Below are 25,757 nucleotides of genomic sequence, written 5' to 3'. Positions count from 1 at the left end.
AATGGATTTGTCCAAGAAAACTGAATCCATCAACCCAAGGGATTTGGCCTATGAACAAGTGCTTATGCAATGATCCAAGAAAATTGAATCCATCAACGTAATGGATTTGGCCTATGTATTGGCCTATGAACAAGTGCTTATGCAATGATCCAAGAAAATTGAATCCGTCAACAATTTTATCATATCAATCTTTAAAAACTCATTCATATCAACCTTTACAAAGTCATTTCTAACAACCTTTACAAAACAGGAACTGTATTGATAAAGTTACAAACTCGTTAGCTTTCAAAGCAGGAACTACATTAATAAAGAACAACACATGGAGTATTTAAAAAGGTATTGATAAAGAACACATTGATAAAGAACAACACATTGAGTACTTAAAAGGGTATTGATAAAAAACACATTAACATAATGCTTTCATTAACATAATGGCAACAAAAAGAATATACATTGCATTAATTGTCTACTATGATATAGGAGCTTCAATTTACATTTGACTCAAAAAAATACATAATTTTTACTTTCTTGGCCTCAACCATCTCTTTGGCCAACTTGCAATAGCCTTGCCCTTATCATTTTTGCTATTTATTCTCCTCTCATTTTCCTCATCAGTCGTGCTCTCTCTTTTCTTGTCATTTTTTCTCTTTGTTCTCCTCATCAACCTCGCTTTTTCTTGCATCATCTCTACAATCTCCCTCTTCAGTATTGCTTTCCTCATCTCCACCATCTCCCTCTTCAGTATTGATTTCCTCATCTCTACTATCTCCATCCTCGCTCTCGTTGTCGTCATCTCCACCTTCTATGTCCTCGTCATCACTTCCACTGTCTTCGTCCACCATCTCCTCGGTATTATCTGTAGGAATGTTCTGCATTAACAAATCGTGGGTTGCCTGTACTAAACGTTTGGATTCCCCTGCTATTACTTCACCACAAAGTGCAGCTTGTTGCACCCCTAAGTTAATCGCTGCAAGTAGACAATAAAAATAATATAAATCTCTCCAAGTAGACAATGAATAGACAATTATTTTAAATCAATAAAAACTAAAATAAACTAATTAAAAATATATACCAAGCTCCTCTCGTCATCATGGCCTGCGAGGGGGGGCTGCGACTGTGAGGGGGGCTCAGGGGAGTATTTCCATATCTATGGGTGAACATGTTGTACCAGGCCATATATTCATTTGTAGGCATGCCGCCATATTTATCTGCAACTGCCTTGACAACATTACGTTCTCGTTGTCGCCAGTCACTTATCTCAATAGCCAACTCATCAATCCAACTAGTGGGGTGTAGACCGACCTTCTCCCTCCTCTCTCACTTGGGTGGCCCAACAGGTATAACTTGCAACTTCCCAAATTGTCGCGGTACACGGTCCGACATATAATACTCTGCAATGTGGAAGCTTATCAAATATGATCGGCACAATGAGCTTTCTATACTGAGTTTATCTAATGGGTTGTAATTCTCAAATGGTTGCCAATTCACCTACAAAAAGAAGCATAAGTACATTGAGATGTTTTATAAAAAACATAATACTAATCGTGTCACTTACAACAAAAACATAAGACTAACCATATCAATTAAGATGTCATCAAATGTTGATAATGGGTCTTTGCAGCGTGGTTGTTTCTTCCACTTGCAAGTTTTAGGCATTTCTATGGTGATAGTTTTAGGTTTAGTGCCTATAGCTGGGAAATGCTCATAGATCCAACACTGCATAAAAAAAGAGTAGAAGTATTAGTTTGAAGCCAAAAAGACTGCAAATATGTAAATTAAGAAATGTGTAAATTACTTGTAGTATTGTTGCTAACCCACTAAAATGGGTATCCCCGTCCACGACGTTAAACAATGAACGATGCAAGAAGGCAAGTGCTGCTGCACCCCATGCTACTTTCCAGCCTCATCGAGATCTCGAAACAGTTGTAGGTAACTTGTAAGCATGGACCATTGAGATGCATTGACAAATATCGTTGTGTCGATTAAATATAGGAGATATGCTCGAGTGTGTTGAATGAGTTTTAATTTGGTAGGCTATTTTGGTAGTTGACCGAATTTCGTTATCAACCAGGTATGTTTAAGATGGCTTAATTTATCACCTTTAGGGCAATCTTCCAAATACTCCACTATGAAAGCCATGTAGTCTGTAGGTCTGATGCCAATTACAGGCTCTCCTGTCACAGGTATCCTCAATATATGCCACACGTCATACAACGTTGGAGTCATCTCACCAACAGTCAAACGTGCAGTATTTGTCATCTTGCATCATTTTCCTATAAAGTCCCTTAATAAACTACAATCGATATTGGAGACCCCAATGTCTACCAATGAGCTCAATTTGGTCTTCTCGACCAAAGCTACCTATCGTGGATCTAGCTCCCATTTTTCTAGGGTATTAGTTGATTCATTAATACGAAAATTTTTCTTCTTCTGAAATGAAGTTCAACAATAAATGACACATATTAGTTATAAACAATATAAGAATTATCTAAATAATATAAATCATGAAGTAAAGTAAATAAACTATTGTACTTTTTCCCTTTGATCGAACGAAGTGGAAGGGTCCCTTGTTCCTATTGACTGTTCCGAGTCTTGCATCATTAAATCTATTTATATTATCAGAGTTTTACATGTGTACATCGCATCAATTAAGAGGATATGTACATATGCATTGGCAATAAAAACAAAAAAGAGAATAATGAATGCAATAACAACAAAAAATAATATTAAAATAATGATTGTAATATAAAAAAAGAGAATAATGAATGCAATAACAAAAAAGAAAATAATATATGTGGCCCAATAGCGCAAAAAAAAAAAGAATAACGAAAAAGAAAATTATATATGTTCCCCACAATCGCAAAATTTACATAAATAGATAGGTGTTACGAAGAAGTCTATGAACAATAAGAAGTCTATCAACAAAAGTTACCATCTATCTCCATATCCAAATATAGATGCAAAGCTTAAATTATTTTTGGTTTTAAACCACTTTAAAGTTTAGTAAATGACTTCTTTCAACAAGAATTAAAATCATCCCTGCTTCCTCTAGAGGAAGTTGTGCCCCAAATGAATGCAATAGCGCAAAAAAGAGAATAACAAATAAGTTTAGTAAATGACTTCTTTCAAAAGGGATTAATAAATGTGACCCAAATGAACACAATAACAAAAAAGAGAATAATATATGTGGCCCAATAGTGCAAAAAAGAGAATTATATATGTGCCCCACAAGTACAAAATTTACATAAATAGAACAAATTCCAGTATTTCCCATAAAATGGTTGCTACAAATTAAAAAATACCAAATAAAAAAAAATAAGTACAAGCACATACCTTCAAGTGGGTGCTTTACATGTTGCCCTGTTATGACCAGTTCCGTTGCAATGACTACAGTGCATAGGTCGCATTGGTAATTCTTGTGACTCAATGAGCTTCTTTTTAGGTCGGCCAGGGGGCATCTTGAGTGAGGTGGAAGTACTCTTACTTCTTATGAAGGAAGTTGTCCACATGACCTACGCTCAAACAAGTCGATCAAGGTAACTGGCATGATAGCTACAAAATATGTTTCACGAAATTTTGTAACTGTGAAATATTCTTGACAATAGTCAATAATGTCCCTATTCATTACTTGAAGGGCTTTACAAGCATTCTTACAAGGCAAACTTGTTATTTGCCAACCCCGACATTCACATTCTCGTGCAATAATATTTACCGTATAATTCATGAGATCACCCCTTGCTTCATACACTGCTCCATTTGATGCCACAGTTGCTCTCACGAAAAGGGATTCCTTAATGATTTTTTTTAATTCGTTTTGAGCTTTCGGGGTAAGTGTTGTACTCTAGGTTTCAGCTTTCAAACTTCAAGTGACCATTAGTTCCATGATTTATCTCTTAATCAAGTCGACACATTGGCATATCTCGTGCTTCTAATATCCACTTATTATATGACTCAGCCACATTAGTTGTTACTTGGTCATATCGATTACCTCTGAACTGTGATGTGGCCTAATGATTTGGTGATGCATCCATGAACCACTTGAAAGCATCCTCAGAAAGTGATCTAATTTCCACCATCTTATCAAAAAACTCTTGTTGTGTATATGTTCTATATGCTCCAATAAAGTTACATACAACTGCCTTCTTAATGTCATTAGGTATGTGTTTGCATTCCTTCTTGAAATTTTTCGCTAAATGACGCTCACACAAGGCATGATGAGCATTATAAAAAACTTGACAAACTATATCAACTAATCCAGGGTGTCTATCTGACAAAAAAGTGATTTTACGATCCGTCCCAATAGCAATTTTTAGAGATTTCATAAACCATAAACAGTTATCGGTACTTTCGACATCCACAATTGCGAATGCAACGGGAAACATTTGACCATCCCCATCAAGTGAGTTTGCAGCAAGTGGAGTCCTTAAGTATCGTGCCTTTAGTGATGTCCCATCGAGAAATAAAAGTGGATGACATCCATTTTTTAAGCCATGTATTGACCCATGAAAGCTTAAGAACAATCAACAAAATCTACCTCCTGATCATACTTGTCCTGTCGCATAACTACTAAGATCCGTCTCCATCACAAGGTTTACATATGTTGGTAACTGGTTGTATGCCTCCTCTTGCACACCATGTATGTCTTGCTGGCCGTTTCTTTTCCTCGTCAGGCCTTCCAATAGGGTACTTCTAACCCATAATCTTGAGATAAATTACTTATGATTTCTCTAGCCTTGTAATGTGCGGTATCACTTAATTTATCCTTGATTAAGGATGCAACAAAATTATCGTGACGCTCTTCTCTGTACATCATTGTTTGTCCCTAAATTGCATGAGTGATCTTTTGTCCATGTTTTGATTTGAAAGACATTCGTCCTACCAAGCTTCGCACAATATATCTCCCATTTGCATCCATCGCCCTTGCATTTTTCCCTTATGCGATACCCCTCATTTTTAATAAGACGGAATGTGAAATGGTTTGTAATAGCAAATTTGCTAAGGGCATCTCAAAAATCTTCTAAAGATTCGGACTATTGTCTTACCCCAACAAGTGCATCCTCCCATGTGTTAAGCAACCTTGGTGCATTGCTTTGATCAAAACCAGATACTAAAACATTAGAGGGTTTTGCGGGTCTGACCTTTTCGACTGCCATAGTATTATTTGAAGTACTTCTACCCCTACATTCACTCCCATGAAGTACATTTACAAGCACTTGATTCTCGCCTTCATGGGCGTTCAACATCCTAACAATATCATCAAATTTTCTATTTCCCGAGACAAAATACCATAGTGATAGCAAGTGCATGTCAAGTGAGAAACGCTCTGCTACGTATTTTCGTGTGTCACTAACTTAGTTCTACAATCAGTGAAAAAGATAAATGCATCACCACCGATATAATCTAAAGTCCCATCGCCACTTGTTCGAAGTTCTCTACCAAAAATACAATAAATTAGTCTGTTATCACCCATTTTCTTTTGTCCCAGCACAATATTTGTAGTAACTTCATCACCAATATACCAGCCTTGAACTTGCCCTATGCTTATTCAAAAAGCTTTTTGTAACAAGAATTTGTACTAAATTTTAACAAAAGAAAGATGATGAGTCATTATTTACAAGTTCAACAAAATACAGTAAAAATAACTAAAAAATTATTACTATCAATGACATCCATACATTAAAAATTATTTTTTAAAAATAGCTCAACAAATTTTAAGAAAGCTTTTTGTAACAAGAATTTGTACTAAAGTTTAACAAAATAAAAATGATGAATGATCATATACAAATTCAACAAAATACAATAAAAATAAGGAAAACATTATCACCATCAATCACATCTATTCCTTAAAATGACAAATACAGATACAACGACAATATCCATAATAAATTAAGAACAAAAATCAATACATCTTAAGCCATTATCAATCCATTCCTTCAATTCTTATTGGCAAATTAAATTTTAACAAGAGCTACACAAATAAAAGAATATCGTAAACAAGAATTGCTACTAAATTTCAACAAAAGAAATAGTATGCATCAACATCTATAAGATCGAAAAAATACAGTAAAAACAAAATCCCAAAAATTAGTACCACCAATAACATTCATACCTTAAAATGATAATAGAGACACATTGACAATATCCATAACAATTTTAAAAAAAATTAATGCATCTTAAGAATTACCTATCAATTCCTTCAATTGTATAACAAATTAAATACAGATAATGTGGCTATCTTTAACCCCAAACTTGAAGTTACAACATTAATATTAGATAAAAAATATTTTTAAAAAATTAACATTAGGGTTAGTAGTGTGGTTTTAGAAGTGTTGGGGGTGGATGCCTCCAAAATACAAATTGAGAGGGTGTATATAATTTTCCCACCAATTGAACACTTTGCATGTATCTCCTGATTTAATTTCAAAACAGTAATGATCCTATGAGACCTTCTCACACCCATTTGTGTAGGACCCCAAAACATCAGCATTAAATTTGACACAAATCTCTAGAAATTTTATCACATAGGTGTGGGACTTGAAGTTTCTAAAGATCCGTCACAAATTTAATGGTGATCTTTTGGCGTCCTACATATATGGGTGTGGGATGGTCTCACAAGGTCATTTCCCATTTCAAAATACCCTTGAAGAAATGAGTTGGAATGGTTGTAGATGGGCAACCGTTAAATTGTTCATCTCTCGTGAGTATTTAGATGAATTTCCTTAAATAATATTATAGATTTGTGAAATCTAACTAGCTCTTAACTTTGGTAGGCAAGTGAGGGCTTTTTCTCATAGTTTAGTTGTTCCAGGGCCTTTTTTTCTTCGGTGAAAAAAACATGCTTCTAATCTGCAGTGACCCATAAAATGCTATTTCCTTTTTTATTTGTGCACCAAACCCTATATCATTAACTAATGATGGCCAAAGGCTTCATGGATCAATCTTGATCATCAAGAACTCCTTAAAATAAAAAGAAAAAGTATACAATGGCACTATTTACAAGGTGATAACAATTAAGTTTGACCATTGGATGTAAAATTGGATGGTTGCATTTATTCCATCAACCATGTGCAAACTTAAAAAAAAAAAAAAAAATCGAACTTTGTGACAAACCCTAGCTCTCAGATTTCACATCGGGTAGTTACAAATAACTGTGAACTTCTTGTATCACAGGTAAATGGTCTTATTGTATACAATCCCTAAAAAATAAAAAATAAAAAAACACAACACTCATCATCAGGAACTATCACTTCTCCGCCACCGGCAAAAAAAAATAAAAAAATAAAAAAAATTCACAATATTTAAATTAACTTACTTTAAGTTTTTTAAAAATTGACTGAATTGCCAAGCACCCAATAACCTATAAGAAGTACATTGTTAAGACCAGCATCTGAGAGCTATAAGAAAGCAACTCAATAATCTATTCAAACCAAAGTTTCAAATAAATATTAAGAATTACATTGCACATGGTCCACGTTAACCATCAGTTCCTGCTAAAAAACCATGGGCTTGATATTCAGCTCTGGTCTGTCTTTTGTGATATCTCTTTCTCATGAATTGAAACTTAGGTATTCCCATCTACGCAAGCCACAAAACCCGTGGCCCCAAGGGAAAACTACAAAACCCACTTTAATATACATATGAAATGACTTTGATGAATCAAAAGATCAAAGGAGGGGAGAGAAGAAAGAGCAGCAGCAAAAGGAAATGAAATGCTTACATTACAGGATATCAATGCATGGAGTGTTCATAGTAATGTCTCGATGTTGAGCTCGACCAGAGAACAAGGGTCTGGGATGTCAAAGTTGGCCAAAACCTAGAAATAGAAAGCAGAAACAATAATTACCTTTGTTTCGCACGCCATAAACAGTTACATAGCAAGAGAAACTAACACATCAATAAATGCAAGTTTATAGATTAGACCTGACAAAAACAAAATCTGAAAGCTAGACCTATTAGGCAAAGAGTAGAGAAAAACATGGCTTGACAGTGAGGTAATAGACCTCACTTACTATGAAACTAAGACTAGTTATCACACATCTGGATGTACCTTACCAAAGAGCCCAATTTGCTTTCCTCTATAAAAGATTCCAGCTTGTCTCCCTGGAAAAAACTCCGGATCCTTCAAAAGAGATAAATGAGATTAAGTACAATATATTAAAATTACCTATAGAATTGACTAGAATTATAAAAAATTTCAGAAAATTTTATTAATTGATCAACTGTAAAAACAAATACACGAGAAGGTCTGATGTAATATCCCGTATCATCCCCAACTGGAACAAAATGTATCCCAAGTACTTCCATTATCCATGTGGATAGGATAACCTGAAATCACAGAAATACAAACTTCAGGCTACATGCATCTCAAATGAAGGTGATTCTGATTAAGAGCCCGATAATATATGAACCACAGGAAAGCATATCATAACCATAAAGGAAATAGTGCCACTTTGAAAATGAAAAATCAGTAACCAACTGATATATTGGAAACAGTTTCAATGGAGAAAGTTCCCAGTAATGGCGCACAAGCATAACAAAGCCATCTAAAATAATATTTTGCTTTGTTGTGGCACAGCACTACAAGCGAGTGCAGGAAAGAGGTATAGAAAATAAATGATCTGATCACTACAGGGAAAATAAAATAAAATCTTCAAATGCATGGCAAAACATTGTTTTTTTCCTGTTGCATGGCAGAGTGCACGAAATAGTGAGACAACAAATGAAATCATTAGCTTAGAGACCAACTTCCTGGGCTTAATAGGGTAAATAAGTTCATTATTTAGCATCAATATTTGAATCCTACATGCAATAGGGTCAACTGCAGAGAGATTATTTCACCATGTCAAATAATTATTATCAAAAATTAATACTCACGATTCCATAATTATACAAAACTGTGATGCATACAAATATCAAGGAAATGTAATTCTTATAAATTACGAAATACTCTTCATATCAAATCTTTATTCTGCCTTACTAAGACAAAATATATGGAATACAAGTTTAATAATAATACTAGTAGAAACAAGGAAGTAGTTAAGATTAACGGCCAGGAAGTACAAACAAGTTCGCACTTTCGATACCTTGGGTCGATAATCCAAGAAAATAGAGGGATTGAGGATGATGTCGTACATACAATTAGAACTGAGTGGGTGAAGTAGAGATGTGCAACTGGAACTTTATGTGATGTCCGCATACCAATGAAGCTAAAGGGTAAGTTCTATAGGATAACTGTGAGACATGCTTTGCTTTATGAGGCAGAATGTTGGGCGAAATGTTGGGCGGACAAAAAACAATATATCCATAAAATGAGTGTAGTGGATATGATGATGTTGAGACGGATGAGTGGCAAGACAAGAAGGGATAGAATCCGAAATGAATCCAATTGGAAAAGTTTAGGTGTGGTACCAAGAGACGATAAGATGAGAGAGAGTAGACTTAGGTACGCTGGTCATGTGTGGCATCAACCCAGTACAACACCTATTAGGAGGTACGAGTTAGTTCAAGTGAAATGATTGAAAAGGGCCAAGGGTAAGCCCAAAAGGATGTGATTGGAAGTAGTCCAAAAAGATATGGGGGCTTATGGCCTCACTAAGGGTATGGCCTTAATAGAGTAGAATAGCGAACCAGGATTCGTGTAGCCGACCTAATTGGGAAAAGGCTATGATGATGATGATGATTATCAAATCTTTATTCCCATATCCAGCAGAAATCCCAATATCATCTCCAACAATACCAAAGTATTTAATATTCCTACATCCAACATCTACAATAATAAAGAAATTGAATACTAAAGCCAAGGCAGCCTATCAATGTCAGTTCAGATACTTCATTAAACTCACAGTTACTTAAAAAAATCAAATGCTGACAGATACGAAGGTAAAAGGAACCTTGGATAATGAGAAACTACATATGCAATTTTTCTTACTCAATACTTAAATGTTTATAAAAACTTACGAATGAAATATGTAACAGTTCTGATTTTGTGTGTTCTTGTATAAAAGAAATGCAAATCCATGCCACTTAAAACCCTACCTCAAACCCAGAATTAGTATTGCAGTATAATGCAGCAAGTTGGTGACAGTTAGCTGCACCAACATCTTTTTCACCATCTAAGAACACAACTTCACCTACTTAAAATATCTGTGATCAATAATAGCATGCCATGAAGTACGAGAATGCATAAACTTAGATGGTAAAAATCTGTCACAAGGGAAAAGAGAACCAAATATTTTGTCATGAAAAAGACAAATATATCAATACATAAACACATACAAGCACAAGATATAATTAAGTCAAGCTACTTGAATATCTCTAGGAATCTAGTTAACCAACGAACCTTGCAAACAACAAGGAAACATTACCAATGGCATATACAAACTTGAATTCTTCAGATGCTAATTATATGTATCTTTTATTACATGATCGCATTAAAACACAGCTGTGCAAATAATTGCATATGATACACTGCATTTTTAAATACGTGAATCTAAGAACAAAAATCAAGCATCTATCATCAGTTTTGCATAAAAAGGTGTGTACATCATTTTCACATCTTTTGTGGCAGTAGTTTGGGTCTTTTTCAAAGATTTGTCTTTTCCCTTCATAATTTGTCTTCTTCAAATATTTACTTATTTCATTCATAACTCGTTAGTTCTCTTGTGAAAATTGGGATTATGGATTTTCTACTTTTCTCCAAATATATCAGTTTGGAATTGACGTTTCATACTTTCATTCTCTTCTCCCTTCTGGTTGAGGACCTAAACTTTTTCTTAACCCATCCCAAGCCCGAACAAGTGGGTCAATGGTTCCAACTATAATTACCAGGATCTGATCAGGATCGCGACTTGCAAGAAACTCCCTGCAGTAAGGATCGTGGTCCGTAGAACTTGAAATTTAGGGATCTCGATTTCAAATATGCAGGGAGCTCAATCCAAACGTAATTGGGATTGAATGATAAACTATATACTGATATATTATAACGCAGTGCTAGGGAATCTGCGCCACTTGTAAAGGAAGGATCAAGATTCCAAAGTTTAATTCGAGAAGCAAGATTCCTTTCCCTGGAGCAAAATAGCGAGATCCAGAGCGGAATCAACCCCTTGGTTGGAAATCCCAATAACTACGGTTTGGACCAATATTTGCAACGCTCCTAGTGGATTTGCACCACTCCCAGCTTTAGAGATCCAAGTGACTTCCAATCCACTGCAACACAACCTCGACATGCATTTATCCATTTCTTTTAAAACCTCTTAATGGCATGTGCAAATTGGAATTCCATAGACCATAACCTATATCTTATGAATTTTCAAAGCTTCGAAAAACAAACACCCAGATTCAGTTTTAGCAAAGCTCCCTTGAAATCTAGCTTGGTATTCATGAGAGCCTGCTAAGCCTAAAGTTACGATAAGAATGAGAATAGCCATTTCTCATTCTTCAAAAAACAAAAAATTTTCCATTTTCCCCCTTCCCTAATTCTGCAACTCACCAAAGAAGATTTCCATTGAGCTCGAACCCATGTGACGATTCCCCTAGTTCTGTTGTGCGTGGTGGAAGGTACCATAGTGTCACTTTAAGTAGAGGACTCCTTTCCTCTCTAATCTTGTCTCAAAGGGTGCTGTTTCAAAAAAAAAAGATGTACCGTTTCAAAAAACAATATTGTCTCAAAGGTTCTCTTTAGGCGCTAGTTTGGCGTCGGGTGGGCAAAAGGTTCTATGGTTAAGGGATCTTGAGATTGTGGGGGAGGAGTAAGGGATTAAGAGAATTTGTAAGACTGGCTATTTAAAAAAATGAGGTTTTTAGACACTTGGGATTTTGAAAAGTACCTAAGTTGAATTGGCTAAATAGATTATTGGGGTTAAGCTTTTGTGTCCCAAATGAGGAAGAGGTTCGGACATATACACACCGATTTTAAGGTTAAGGCTATCAAGTGTTTGAGAAGGTTAAGGATGGATAAACTGGGAGTAAAGTCATAAAAATTTGGGAGGTTAGGTTAGGGCCAAAGGATCGATAGAACAAAGAATCGGCTCTTGGCTTAGATGAGTAGGGTGGTAGAGCCATGACATCAAGGGTTCCATTCCTACTAGTTAACATGTCAAAAATGTGGTAGAGTAATGGCTGGTGGTTCCATTCCCACTCGTTAACCTGTCAAAAAAGTGGTAGAGTAATTGCTGTTGGGCTTGGTGAGATTGCAATTCTAAGAGGTTTCGGTGGGAGAGCAGCCGAGAGAACGGACATTGCAATTCTAAGAGGTTTCGGTGGGAGAGCAGCCGAGAGAACGGACAGTTACCAATCTAGATAGTAGAGAGTGCTGGTGGGCTTGGTGAGATTGCAATTCTAAGAGGTTTCGGTGGGAGAGCAGCCGAGAGAACAAACAATAACCAAACTAGATAGTAGAGAGGGGAAGACTGAAAGAGTCTATCGATTTGGGTCTCACTTCAACTGTAAAGTATTCCCATAGGGAGACTTTTTTGTTTTGAGAAACAGATTCCCATAGGAAGACTCTAGCTCTCTACACTCACAAGGGCTCTATACTCTCATTGCAACTCATTCACTCTCTCTCTTGAAGTAGAAAATAAAAAATGATCAATAAATATCTTAAATTATGGAAAAGAAAATGAGGTTTATCAATACCTTACGAAACACAACATACCTGTTCGCATCATATATGATAGGATATACAGGAGAATTCTCAATTATATGTAGAAACTTCTTTAGTTTCATATCCGACTGCCAAGAAATATAAAAAACTGTACATTAGAGACCAGGAAACTATAAAACTCAAAGGAGACAATTGATTAAAAATGGCAAAAAAAGAAAAGAAAAGAAAAAGACCTGAAGTAAGCAATCAACTAAAGCTTTTCAAGACAACCATGGGAACTACCCGAAAATAATTTAGCTATTTCCCAGAAAATTGCATGTCATGGTTAAACATTAAACCTTGGACTCAAATGTACAAGGTTCATTCTCATTCATCTACTTTAATATACACTTATCCTAAAAGAAGGAACACAACAACAAGACTAACAACAATAGTACTAAACAATAGACAAAGATAAACTTTGCCGGCACCAACTACAGATTCAGTGCACAAAACAAAAATGCAAGAATGCCCTGTTTAATTGACATAGTAAATCTTATACTATACTTACCTTGTAAAAGTCCATGAGTTCATCTGCTCTGAAATTCTTCACCTGAAAGGAAGCAATAGCCATTAATGGTGTCAAACTTTGGGATCTCTTTTAGGACATATCAAATATATTCATAGAATCATTATACAAATGCTTTTCAAAGAAACAAAAAAAATGAATGATCAACAATTTTTTCCTACTTACCCAGAAAAGGGTTTTCTTTTTTTGAGAATAAAAGCATGAAACAGAGAAAAACAAATCAAGATTACAACTCAGACCAAGGCCCAATATCCTCTTCTATAATTAAAAAAAGAAGAAGTATGTTTCTTTTTCTTGACTTGCAAATCCTCTCCCAGCTCACTAGATGTATTCCTTTGTTTTCAAATGAGCCATTCCAGAGAAAATTTCTCACAAATTTTAGTCTTTGTAAATGGTTAGCAAATAGATTTGGAATGGGAGGAAAGGAATATAGCATATACTGGCAATTAGATAAAGTCGAACCATGCAATTTTACATATATAAAGTGTAGAAACTTGAAAAGACCCAAGCATGTGATCTTAGGGTATTGTAACCGAGAATCACCTAACTAACAATTTTATAACAACTGCTTTAATCAAAACTTATTGTGAAATGTTTGTTTAGCTTCCTACTCCTTCACTTCATTGAATCACAATTTTAACAAATGGATGAGACTACTAGGGACTCATCTAAGTCAACTCCGTTGGATCTTTACCGAGTTCACTGTGTACCTCTTCTTATGAATCTTATCTCTTGGAGCAGTAGAAAACTAAGGATTATTTCAAGCTTGAGTAGAACTATATTATACTTTAGCACTTGATCTATGTTCTACTGCTCCAGTAGAACTCGAGATATTTTGACCAAGGAAGTGAGAAGACCAAGACATTCAAGCCAAGTTTGTTGGGACTGAAAATCAGATTGCTGAGGTCTTTACTAGGGAATTGACGAAGATCAGGCATTGGTTTCTTCAGGCCAAGGTGGCCACTAATCAAACAAGTAAGCTTGGGAGGGTTGTTAGGAAGTCATGTCTTGGAATTTTGATGTGCATGGGCAGTATGGTGCCAGTGTTGTAATTTCATAATTGTAAGGAGTCTATGTAGTATATTCTGTTTGTAAAGGTATTAATGTAATAATACACCCTGATTATAATATATCAGACCTCGACTATAATATACAATAGGAAATGAATAGATCATCCCACCAATCGGAAACATGTGCGAAACAACTTGGAGCCCCTCTCTCTCTCCAAATCTCATTTTCCACATCCACCAAGTTGCGGAATCGCCTAATTCTCTTAGGCTCATGACCAAGTTAACTCATAGTGAAACTATGCCGATTGCCAATCCAAGTCCCTCTATTAAAATTGTGTTTCAAACATTATTTGTGTGTTCCATTTATATCACGACCAACTTTGATACATATCCTTGGTCCTCAAATATACAGTGCTGGGCATATGCTATCAGGAATGTTTTCATGAATAACTAAGAACCATATATGTGAGATAGGCTGCAAGCATTTAGATTTAGAACAATCTTCAATAGCCTATAACCAACCCTAGCTTTGAAGTTGCTGACACTATAATTTAGGATATAGATCATTTAATGGGAATTCTAATTAGTTATTGGAAGCAAGAGCAGAAGCAGGGGATCGTCGTGCTACGAGTTTCCTAGTTTCAGAACCCCCATAATACAATATATAAAAATGGAGAAAAAAATATTTATTTATGTTTTTTAAAAAGAAGTTAGTGTATATGTATAATATAGACTATAAAACAATATATGTATAATATAGATTATAAAACACAAATCAAAACATGGTGCAACCCACAAGTCGAGTTCTTTATACATGGATCTTCAAGAGGAGGAACTATAGAAACCTCATCATCATCTGCATCATTTTAGCTTTTTTCCAATTAATTGAGGTCGGCTACATGAATCTTGGTTCTTCATTCTGCTCATTAATTGAGGTTAGCTACATGATACCTACTTTATGAAAAAGGATGGCCATAACTATGACAAGAAAAGAAGGGGAAAAGAGAGGGTGGTATCCAAAGTGAGATGCAGTGACCAAAATGTGGGCGAAGTCCTCGATTGCGGCAGTGGGCTGTTGATGACACTACCCAACCCAGTGGCCCCATAGCCATCCTTTCATTTGCTAGCGGATCGGCCACTTGATTGGCCTCCCATGGAATGTGAATGAACACCACTTGGAAACGCCCACATCAGAAGAATATGTAGTCAAATAGGTGTTATGGTCTCTAGGAGCATGGTTGGCACCCTGAGGCCCAAATGATACCATTTTTTCAAAGAACAACAGCCCATAGATGGTCTGGATGTGTTGCGAAGCACCACCTCCATCGGTCGAGCAATGCTAAGTTACTATCCCAAAGATTCTTATTTCCAAAACCAACTTCTTTCCAAGCTGCACACGATGTCCCAATCTATAAGATGAAATTTGTGAAGTATTTTGATTTAAGTACTTTTCTCTATAAGACGCGCAATAGAATAACCCGGTTGAAGCGCAATGATCATATGCTTGTAAATGCATTCTATGTTTTTCCTGCCAGGCTTTCAAACTAGTTGCATATTCTGAGCTCTTTCGACCATCATGTTCCACAGGTGGGGTAAGCAGTAAGCCAACACGACCAACCCTATGGGCAAGGTTGCAACCTGACTAATGGTTGATACAATGACCATGAGTTCAGATTAAAAAGTAGGATCCACCATTCCCTACATTAAATGCAATTTTGGGAGCCTTAAATTCTACACTTTCACTTTTTGAAAGATGCAGATTAATAATATACTTCCATTTGAACAATTTACACAATATGGATTTGATAATGTTTGTTATTCTTTTATTGAAAGGCATTTATCGCATTCTTTTTCATGGATATGCATTGTGCCTTTTTTTTTACATGCATTTATTTTAAAAAATATAAAAAATAAGGGTGTGCTGACATATTGACCAGCCCTTGCTGGATTGGGACTGCACTCTCTCGAACATGTGATCACTGCCAGATCGTGTTCTTGCTTTGACAGTGGGGAATCGCGTTTCCGGATCAGGATCACCACCCATTTTAAGAGATCCGGGTACTAAGATTCCACTAATTTTTTAACATGCTCGTACAGGAATTTATCCAGAACACATTTGTGCTGATCCCATGTTGAACCCTCCTTGTGTGAAAAACACTGCAAATAACACCCCAAACGAGAATAGCAAGAGGACAACAGAACTTGTTTTTCATGTATTACAGAATCATACTAACACTGCAAAATATTACAAGCAAGCAAAATCGCTTTTTGTTATTCATGCACTCTGATGCAATGTGAATCCTTTTTAGGAAAGCTTAGGATCAGTTGCCGATTTCTATTTTCAAAAGGATCAGCTAGTAACAAATTATTAGCATGCTGATTGAACAAGATATTTTTTCTGGGCACCATATCCACCGCAACTTAAACCGTTGGGCCTTTTCAGTTTTGATTCTGAAGTTTTTTTTCTTTTTTTTAAAGAGATTATACAGGGAAAAGGCTTCTATCAAATGGATAAGTCAGATTTTCACAATGATTATACTGGGAAAAAGACTTCTATCAAATGGATGAGTCAGATTTTCACAATGGTTAAAAATAACAGCCGATTGTGGCCAACCCCAAATAATTGGAAAAAAAAGCTCTGATGAGCCAATTTTTTCCCCACAAAAAATAGAAAATTAAATAAAATAATCACTGAAATAGAACTCTAATCAGTAACAAAGTTGACCTTTTAGGGCAAGGATATTAGAAGAATGAGATCGGTCAAAAAAAAAAAAATACAAAAAATGCTTGAAAACAAACAAAAAGAGGTAATGGCATCTCTTCATAGAGCATTTGCAAGCTGTAACTTACTGAAATTATAAAAACCAATCATAATTTGAGTAAGAAATGACTGACTGATCATAAACTACGGGGCTTCATAAATCCATCAAAATAAATTGACTAAAAAAAGAACCCATAATAATCCTTATCCACTAGTGAGCATACTTTTTCCGTAACCATAAAAGAAGAAAGATTCAAAACCAATGCAGTTCTTGAAGGAGTAAAAATCTTGGCCGGGGCTTCAAACGACCAGTTAAAATTGAAGAAAATTTGTTAAATTTTGTAAACTGATTAACAAGTGCCTCACAAGTACCTTGCAGACTAGACAAAATTTTCAAAAAATATTTCGAGTATATTGGCAAATTTTAATATTATTAATTTCATATGCTCCAAGAGATGCCAATGAAGTGGAAGTGGTGTAGCCAAGGAATCCATGGGACTTAGGGAGTTCAGGCCACACCAGGCTCTCTTTTGAATTTTGGTACTCACCTCTCAAACTATAATATAGTCTGTTTAGATATCAAAAGAAAAAAATATGGAAGCAAATTTCATGCTTTATGAGATTTAGAATAAAGGGAAAAGTTTTTATAGAGCCAAGGCTCTAAATAATCAAATAAGAGCCTACCACAAAAATTTCATTTGAAGAGGTTATTTCGATGTCCAAATATCCTCAAATTGATCATCTTGACATCAAGATGCATGGACATGAGAAAAAAATAGATTTCAAGTTGTGGAAATAGTTTATTTTGTAACGTATTCTTTGACCGTCAATTTTCAATATTTTCATGTTTTCATTGATATGTCGATCTACATTATTTTTGAAGCTTTAAACTTTATAAATAAAAATAAAAATATATTTTAAAGCTATCACAAAGATTTTTAATATTAAAACCACATTTCTCGACACTTTTTGAAGGTAAGCTCTAATTTGATTGTTTAGAGAGCGCACCTTAGAATAAATAATAGACCTTTTCATCTGATTGAAAAAGAGGGGCCTATGCCTCTCCATTTTAACTTTGTTTCATGGAATGCAAGTCGAAGATATGTAGTTGAGGGGATGGCATCCGTAGTTGAGGGACCGAGTTTCCTGAAATCAAGGAAACACGTTGCATAACTGCTCAGGAGCTAATGCTAAACTAAATGGAATTGCGGTATGTCGAGCTCTCCCAAAGATCACTTATCCATGGTATTTTAGTTCATGAGAAAATTCAATTCAACAGTTATTTAAGCAAGTTTCACTCCAAAAAATTACTCATGCGGGTCTATTATAAAAATTATACACCTACCTATATTAGTCTACCTACATACACACCACCTTATTTTTGGCACCAATGAGTTGGATTGGATGATTTCCCCCCTCGAATAGTAATTTATGACTATATATGGGAATGATGCATTAGATTGTTTTAAAAAAAAAAATAGATAAGCTTTCTTTTGAAAACAAAGAACAAAAAACAAAAAAAAGAAAACACATAATCACATATAATTCTCAATAGCTCTCCTCCGTCAAATGAAATGATTACCATCATTGCTTTTATGAAGATAATTTAGGAAGTCCACATAAGTCGAACTTTTCTTTCATCCTATGCACACAAGCAAACCTTGTCATTAACTATCTCGCACAAAAAGAGATTTCCAATTGGTAAGGAGAGCAATAAAAAACTAAAGTCATCATTAAATCAAACAAATTGGATAGTCATTAATGTGTGGTCATTACTGACGTACATACAAAACGCAATTTACGTGACTGACATACATACACAAAGCGATTTACAATTCATGAATTTGCTTCTAGTATTAGTATAAGGGCGTGTTTGATACCGGGACGTGTGACGTGGGAACTTATTAAAACTATTCATGTTTGCTGTTTGATAAAAAAAATGGAAGTTCAAATCGGAACTTCAAGGTACTGTTCATCTTCCCTTCTCTTCCCATCTTCGGCCGCTGAGCACCCCTCTCTTCGCGGCACGACCCCTCTCTTCTGTTCTCCGCGTTCAGCCTCTCAGCCACCCCCCTCTTCGCAGCCCGCCACTATCTCAGGCAGACTCCTCCCTCGCTAGCGTTTACTCAGCTGCTCTTGAGCTCTGATCCTTGATCTTGAGGTATGCTATTGACTCTTATTCTCTCTGTGTTATTGATCTCTGTGTTTGTTCTTGACCTCTTGAAGCAAAGAGCTCTTATTCTCTCTGTGTTATTGATCTTGAGGTATGTTATTGGCTCTGATTGTCTTCGTCTTTCTCTCTCTATCTCTTCTTTGAGCTCTGAACCTTCCTATTGAGCTCTGATCTGTGTTCTTCATCTTTCTGGAGGTATTTATTTGGCGATTTTACAGATTTTTCGCAACTGTCCAATAGATCTCAGCTCAGGTACAAAAAACAATAGAGCTCAGTTACACAGATTATTTAAACTGTTTGTAATAAAATCCGAGGCCTTTTTTTTTTTTTTGTGTTTATTTGGTGATTTTACAGACTTTTCGCAACAGCCCAATAGATCAGAGCTCAGTTACAAAAAAAAAAATAGAGCTCATTTACAAACTGATTATTCAAACAGTTTGTAATAAAATCTGAGTCCTTTTTTTTGTGCTTATTTGGAGATTTTACATATTTTTCGCAACAGCCCAATAGATCAGAGCTCATTTTTACAAAAAAAAATAGAGCGCAGTTATAAACTGATTATTCAAACAGTTCGTAATAACATCTGAGTCCTCTTTTTTTTTGTGTTTATTTGGTGATTTTACAGATTTTCGCAACAGCCCAATAGATCAGAGCTCAGTTACAAAAAAAATAGAGCTCGGTTACAAACTGATTATTCAAACAGTTTGTAATAAAATCTGAGTCCTTTTTGCTTTGTGTTTATTTGGCAATTTTACAGATTTTTCGCAAACAGCCCAATAGACAGAGCTCACTTACAAAAAAAATAGAGCTCAGTTACACATTGATTATTTAAACAATTTGTAATAAAATCCGAGTCCTTTTTTTTTTTGTGTTTATTTAGCAATTTTACAGATTTTTCGCAACAGCCCAATTGATCAGAGCTCAGTTACAAAAAAAAAAAAAGAGCTCAGTTATAAACTGATTATTCAAACAGTTTGTAACAAAATCTGAGTCCTTTTTTTCGTGCTTATTTGGCAATTTTACAGACTTCACAACAGCCCAATAGATCAGAGCTCAGTTACAAAAAAAATAGAGCTCAGTTACAAACTGATTATTCAAACAGTTTGTAATAAAATCTGAGTCCTTTTTTTTTTGTGTTTATTTGGCGATTTTACAGATTTTTCGCAACAGTCCAATAGATCAGAGCTCAGTTACAAAAAAAAAAAAAGAGGTCAGTTACAAACTGATTATTCAAACAGTTTGTAATAAAATCCGAGTCCTTTTTTTTTTGTGTTTATTTGACGATTTTACAGATTTTTCGTAAACAGCCCAATAGATCAGAGCTCAGTTACAAAAAAATTAGTGTTTAGTTACACACTGATTATTTAAACAGTTTGTAATAAAATCCAGAGTCTTTTTTTTTTTGTGTTTATTTGGCGATTTTACAGATTTTTCGCAACAGCCCAATAGATCAGAGCTCAGTTACAAAAAAAAAGTAGAGCTCTTTTACAAACTGATTATTCAAACAGTTTGTATTAAAATCTGAGTCCTTTTTTTTGTGCTTATTTGACGATTTTACAGATTTTTCGCAACAGCCCAATAGATAAGTTACAAAAAAAAAATAGAGCGTTACAAACTGATTATTCAAACAGTTTGTAATAAAATTTGAGTCTTTTTTTTTGTGTTTATTTGGCGATTTTACAGATTTTTCGCAACAGCCCAATAGATCAGAGCTCAGTTACAAAAAAAATAGAGCTCAGTTACAAACTGATTATTCAAATAGTTTGTAATAAAATCTGAGTCCTTTATTTTTGTGTGTTTATTTAGCGATTTAACAGGTTTTTCACAACAGCCCAATAGATTAGAGCCCAGTTACTAAAAAAATAGAGCTCAGTTACAAACTGATTATTCAAATAGTTTGTAATAAAATCTGAGTCTCTTTTTTTTTGTGTTTATTTGGAGATTTTACAGATTTTTTGCAACTGCCCAATAGATCATCAAGCTCAGTTACAAAAAAAATAGAGCTCAGTTAGAAACTAATTATTCAAACAGTCTGTATTAAAATCTGAGTTCTTTTTTTTTTTGTGTTTATTTGGCGATTTTACAGATTTTTCGCAACAACCCAATAGATCAGAGCTCTGTTGCAAAAAAATAGTGCTAAGTTACAAACTGATTAGTTAAACAGTTTGTAATAAAATCTGAGTCCTCTTTTTTGTGTGTTTATTTGGCGATTTTACAAATTTTTCGCAACAGCCCAATAGGTCAGAGCTCAGTAACAAAAAAATAGAGCTCAGTTACAAACTGGTTATTCAAACAGTTTGTAATAAAATCTGAATCCTTTATTTTTGTGTTTATTTGGCGATTTTACAGAATTTTTGCAACAGCCCAATACATCTGAGCTCAGTTACAAAAAAAATAGAGCTCAGTTACAAACTGATTATTTAAACAGTTATTAATAAAATCTGAGTCTTTTTTTTTTTTTTGTGTGTATTTGGCGATTTTGCAGATTTTTCGCAACAACCCAATAGATCTGAGCTCAGTTACAAAAAAGTAGAGCTCCATTACAAATTGATTATTCAAACAGTTTGTAATAAAATTTGAGTCCTTTTTTTTTTGTGTTTATTTGGCGATTTTACAAATTTTTCGCAACAGCCCAATAGGTCAGATCTCAGTTACAAAAACATAGAGCTCAGTTACAAACTGTTTGAAAACAAACTGATTATTCAAACAGTTTGTAATAAAATCTGAGTCCTTTTTTTTGTGTTTATTTGGTGATTTTACAGATTTTTCGCAAGAGGTCAATACATCAGAGCTCAGTTACAAAAAAAATAGAGCTCAGTTACAAAAAAAATGGAGGTCAGTTACAAACTGTTTATTCAAACAGTTTGTAATAAAATCTGAGTCCTGTTTCTTGCGTGTTTATTTGGCGATTTTACAGATTTTTCACAATAGCCCAATAGATTAGAGCTTAGTTACAAAAAAAATAGAGCTCAGTTGCAAACTGATTACTCAAACAGTTTGTACTAAAATCGGAGTCCTTTTTTTTTGTGTTTATTTGATTCATTGGGTTACTCAGCATAGACTTTGATGAGTTGATTAAGATTTTTCCGAGTTGCAAGGGGGTGAGTTCCTTCTCCGTCGCCCCATTTTCAAACATTGGGTAAAGCAAAGTGATTCGGTCTTGTGAAATTTGTTAATAGATTGCATCGTACTTGATTTGGGAATTTCATGTTTTTCTTCTTGGCATATTAAAATTAAAGGTTCTTGGCATGATTGGCATGATTGCATCTTACTGTTATTTTGAGTTCCTTCTTAGCATGATTGCATCTTACTGGGTAATTAGAGGTTCTTGGTGTTCACTTTCATCCTTTTTTTTTTTTTCTTTTTCGTTTTCATTCTTGTAAAGTGGCCAAATAAGGATTCTACTTGCGGTGACTTTAGTTCGCATGTTTTGAATAAATAGATTGAATATACGATTGGTTTCAGGAAGATGGCAGCCTGATATATTTTTAATTGGTTTCTACAAGGTTTGTGTTTCTTGATTCTTGGTTATTTGAGCCATTTTTGTTATTTCAATTCCATCTTATTTAATATTTTTGTTACTGATCTATGGTTATTTGATTTGATCCTTTTTGGCTAGAGTTTATCATATTCGTTCTTTTGCTTTTCAACTTCTGGAATTTGCTTTTTTGAGTCGTTCCAACAATGACTTCAGCAAAGTGTTAACAAAACAAAGAGATAAAAATACTGAAAAAGCAGCAAATGAATGCAACTTGTGGCTATTTTTTATTTTTTTGAAAAACTACAAGAGTTTCTCAATGCATATGGTGTGGGAGTTTTTTTCATGAGTAGATAACTATAGGAATATTACTTTTTTTGTTATTTTTTATGTTTGGGTTTGTTGAATTTTTCTTAGCTCCAATTATGAATGTTGTAGCTACCTTGTTGAAGAAGATGAGGTATTGGCCCTCTTCACCATTTGTAGGCTATTGGCCCTCTTTGTGATCTCGAATCATGGCAACATCGATCATGCCTGAGCCATTTCAACATTGATCATGCCTGAGCCATTTTCGCCCATTTCAAAAACGTTACTCCATTAATATATGACATTATGAATAGAGGCTTTTTTCTCAGTGCTCAGAACCAGTAAAAGCTATTCAAACCTTCAACCAAATGCTCAGTAGTGGCCTTTATCCAGATAATTTCACATACCATTTTATGATCAGGTATTATGCAAGCCTATCTCACTTTCAATTGGGGTTTTGCAGAGATCTGAGTGCTGATATTGCAGAGTTCTCTATGAACAATGGCAATGAATGGTAGAGAGAGAGAGGAGAGTGAGAGAGAAGGCGGGTAGAGAGAGAGAGATAGAGAGAGTTTGGGCACAAAGAGAGAAATGGGTTTTTTTGGGGGAGAGAGAGCAAAATGGAGTTTCTAAGAAAAGAGTGTGGGTAGAGAGAGAGAGACTTTGGGCATAGGGGGAGAGAAGAGATGTCTAACATGTGACCATAAACATAGGAGAAGGGAGAAGGTATGGGCAATTTTGTATACGATAGGGGGTAAATACAAAATGCTTAGTATTAGGATTTAGGGTGTGAGAGAAAAAGTATTACAGGGTAGGATGTATAAAAAAATTGATTTTAAATGGGAGGGGTTATTATAACTTTCCATTATGCGGCATTTGATAGCCTCGGAAAAGAGGGGAAACTTTTTAATTTCACATTTTTTAAGCTTTCACCCGTTTGTTTGGGTGATAGTGGACTAAATCATTAAAAGTTTTTTGTTGAAAGGGATTGCTTTTTTTTTATCTTCGCATTATGTGGTGATTCATCTTATACTTCACATTTTTATTCCTTTTCTTTGGAGCCCATGCTTGACTATGTAACTCTATGTACTTGCTATTACGATTGTGCAAACATTATGAAATAGTTTTCAATGGATCAAAACACTTACCCATTTACCATGCAGGAGCTTTGAGGCTGGGTTAGCTGCTAAGCTCTTGCTAATTATATATAGTGGGTGTGACCTTGTATTGAAACAATGGTCACTCGAGCTTCTCAAGCTTTGACCACCATTTCTATTTCCAAGTGTAAGCTCACTAGGACAATTCAGTAGAGTGACGACTTGGTAATTTGGTGAGCTTCTTCAAGGTTTTTGGAAATAGAAATGGTGGCCAAAGCTTGAGAAGCTCAAGTGACCATTGTTTCAATACAGGGTCACGCCCACTATATATAATTAGCAAGAGCTTAGCAGCTAACCTAGCCTCAAAGCTTTTACATGGTAAATGGGTAAGTGTTTTGATCCATTGAATACTATTTCATAATGTTTGCACAATCGTAATAGCAAGTACATAGAGTTACATAGTCAAGCATGGGCTCCCAACAAAAAGAATAAAAACGTGAAGTATAAGATGAATCACCCCATAATGCAAAGATAAAAAAAGAGCAATCCCTTTCAACAAAAAACTTTTCATGATTTAGTCCGCTATCACCCAAACAAACGGGTGAAAGCCTAAAAATGGGTGAAAATTAAAAAGTTTCCCCTCTTTTCCGAGGCTATCAAATGCCACATAAGGGAAAATTATAATAACCCCTCCCATTCAAAATCAACTTTTTTATACATCCTAAACCCTAATACTAAGCATTTTGTATTTACCCCTTATCGCAGACAAAATTGCCCATACCTTCTCCCTTCTCTATGTTTGTGGTCACGTGTTAGACATCTCTACTCTCCCCCTGTGCTCGAACTCTCTCTCTCTCTACCCACACTCTCTTTTCTTAGAAACTCCACTCTCTCTCCCCCAAAAAAACCCATTTCTCTCTTTGTGCCCAAACTCTCTCTACCTGCTCTCTATCTCTCTCTCTCTACCTGCCTTCTCTCTCCCTCTCCTCGCTCTCTCTCTACCATTCACTGCCATTGTTCATCGAGAACTCTGCAATATCAGCACTCAGATCTCTGCAAAACTCCAATTGAAAGTGAGATAGGATTGCATAAGACCTGATCATAAATTGGTAGATGAAATTATCAGGATAAAGGCCACTACTGAGCATTTGGTTGAAGGTTTGACTAGCTTTTACTAGTTCTGAGCACTCGGGCATGGTCGATGTTGCCATGATTCAAGATCACAAAGAGGGCCAATAGCCTACAAATGGTTAAGAGGGCCAATACCTCATCTTCTTCATCAAGGGTATGGGTTTTAATATTGTGATTTTGCTGTTTTTTCCCTCTAGATGGTGCTGATTTGTTTAATTACCAATACAAGCATGTTTTTTTATGTGATTTTCCCATGGAAATTTGCTGCTTTTTTATATTTGGCTTATTTTATGGAGTATAGGAGCACAATTTGCTCTGTAGAAAAATGTGGGTATGGGTTTCCTTTTGTTGTATTTTTTCTGCTTTTTTTGATATATATATTTCTTACTGGTTTTTTGTGTTGTATAGAAGCACAATTTGCGTTATATAATACCCATGTGAAAGCCTATAGTTGAGAGAGGGAGAGTCCCTTTTTAGTGAGAGAGAGAGACAAAGACACAGAGAGAGAGAGAGAGCGACTCCCATGGTTTCTGCAATTTATGGAACAAATGCTCATTCCAGGCCCGCCATTTTTTTGAAGCTCAAAGCTATGTTTTCTTCGCCATAACCTTTGTTCCAAAGCTTACAGGTCA

The 25,757-nt window shown here is 35.3% G+C and overlaps 1 long non-coding RNA gene and 1 pseudogene across 17 annotated transcripts in view; one reads left to right on the top strand and one right to left on the bottom strand.

Moving 5' to 3' along the window:
• Nucleotides 1-7,413: 7,413 nt before the first annotated feature.
• Nucleotides 7,414-11,611, bottom strand: LOC148782087 (uncharacterized). The gene is made up of 5 exons (XR_016056679.1): nucleotides 11,489-11,611; nucleotides 10,036-10,203; nucleotides 8,236-8,325; nucleotides 8,053-8,119; nucleotides 7,414-7,813 (listed from the first exon to the last, which is right to left on the bottom strand). It is a non-coding gene; the product is annotated as an uncharacterized LOC148782087 (long non-coding RNA).
• Nucleotides 11,612-18,751: 7,140 nt separating this feature from the next.
• The window catches only part of LOC18433037 (uncharacterized), a 32,615-nt pseudogene continuing 25,609 nt past the window's right edge, over nucleotides 18,752-25,757 (top strand). For 8 of the 16 annotated variants that reach the window (XR_016056256.1, XR_016056255.1, XR_016056263.1 and 5 more), the window contains exon 1: nucleotides 25,078-25,279. The product of XR_016056256.1 is annotated as an uncharacterized LOC18433037, transcript variant X2 (transcript). Of the gene's footprint in view, nucleotides 19,102-25,077; nucleotides 25,280-25,757 lie in introns of those variants that run through there. The other 8 variants (XR_016056266.1, XR_016056257.1, XR_016056264.1 and 5 more) reach the window with 3 other exon arrangements.

Source organism: Amborella trichopoda, chromosome 5 (assembly GCF_054954075.1).
Source record: "Amborella trichopoda isolate Santa Cruz 75 chromosome 5, AtrichopodaSantaCruz75HAP2 v2.0, whole genome shotgun sequence".
Taxonomy (NCBI): Eukaryota; Viridiplantae; Streptophyta; class Magnoliopsida; order Amborellales; family Amborellaceae; genus Amborella; species Amborella trichopoda.
Note: the sequence above shows the minus strand (reverse complement) of the source record. Positions and strands in the feature narration are given on the sequence as shown.